Source organism: Trematomus bernacchii, unplaced genomic scaffold, assembly GCF_902827165.1.
Source record: "Trematomus bernacchii unplaced genomic scaffold, fTreBer1.1, whole genome shotgun sequence".
Classification (NCBI taxonomy): domain Eukaryota; kingdom Metazoa; phylum Chordata; class Actinopteri; order Perciformes; family Nototheniidae; genus Trematomus; species Trematomus bernacchii.
The window spans coordinates 20,957,376-20,959,047 of record NW_022987564.1 but is presented as its reverse complement, the minus strand read 5'-3'; positions in this window follow the sequence as shown (position 1 = coordinate 20,959,047).

Genomic DNA, 1,672 nt, shown 5'->3' with positions numbered 1-1,672 from the left:
ATTCTATATTTCTATCATTGACCTCCTACTTTCCCCCTATGTAGGCTACTCTTAATATGTAAATGTTTTCATCAAATATAACATATTCAACAAAAAAATTCAATAACGTGCTTTAACCACTAGGTGGTGCAGGTTAAAAAACGGTCAAGTTTACAGTGTTAACACAATAAATTATACTTTCCAGTATAATTTCCAGTTTAGTTTATGACAGATTTATTTTGTTATCCACACATATATTGTTTCGATATTTGTAACACCAAACCGACAGCAAATATGGTTTTAACATGACCCAGTGGTCTGGTTAATAAAACATAATAATATCAAACATAATATTACTATTAACTTTATTGTGGAATTAAAACAGAACGGTAAAGAAAAATACAGTTTCAGTCACTCGATTCGAAGCTTATGCATTGTACCATGAACCTGTACTGTATATACCTGTATCAGTCAACTGGTGAGGAGTTGGAAAGGTAGTTTCTGAAGATGTTACAAATAACACACGGCATACAATGCCATAATAACTTTGTATTATTAGTGTAAGACACTTATGTATGTATAACATCTGAAGATGTGTAGTTTTATTCATGTTTTCACATACAGTAATTGTACAGGATATTGCTATATTATTTCACATGTTTTACTTCTACACATTAATATCTGATTTGTAAAACATCACCGACAGAAAGGTATATCCGTCATATCTTTAAAAACTACAAGTCCCAGTCTATCAGCTGTGCACCTTTATGGTGTAAATACCCAATCTACCAATTGGATCAAATATAAAAGTCAGCTGAATTACTATTGATACTGCAAGGAGACGTATTGTGTGAAGAAAAATTGAAGATGTTGTTTAATTGCTGATATATTTATGATTCAAGTCACATATTCAGTTTCAGGAGCATTTCTTCCAGTTTGTCTAGAAGTCTTCAAATCAGGGCTCTATAAATAAAGAACTACGGCAGATGTGTAATATTTAATGCAGCCGAACCGTGTATTACAGGATAAACTGATGTTTTTTAGTGGATGAGTACGGCAGATATCACTGTAAAATCATTTTGACACTGAGGGGAATACGGTTTTATTATGTTGACACTAACTTTACATGGACGCTGCCGTCAATAGAAATGAATAGGGGGAAAGACGTAGTATATACACTTTCTCCTGGCGAGACCTCAAATAATCTTCGTAATATCTATCAAACTATAGATCCTACACATCCACTGGACGTGGATTCTAAAAGTACAATATACACTTCCCGCTAGAAATCTAATCAAAAAGCATTTTAATGGCCAAACTATCCTACAATTTAGGATTTTCCAGGAAGGGTTTATATGTGAATATACGACCCACCGGAGCGTTTGTAGTCAACGGGAGCACTAGAGGTCGAAAACTTTAAAACGTGATTATAGGTCGTAATAAGCGCTTGAACAATCGACCTATTTGGTCGTATGAGTTGGAGGACTTGTTGAGCCTTTCAGCTATAATGCCCAAATCAACAAAGTAGGATGAGGCATAGGCCTACATCTCCCTTGACATATAACGTGGTCGGCGGAAAGATCTCTCTTTCTCTCTCTCTCTGGGGGGGGGGGGGGGGGGGGGGGCTCACAGACTCGCTGCAGCGCCACGCTCACAGAGATCCGCCGGTGGAGAACAGAGCGTTCAAAAGTGA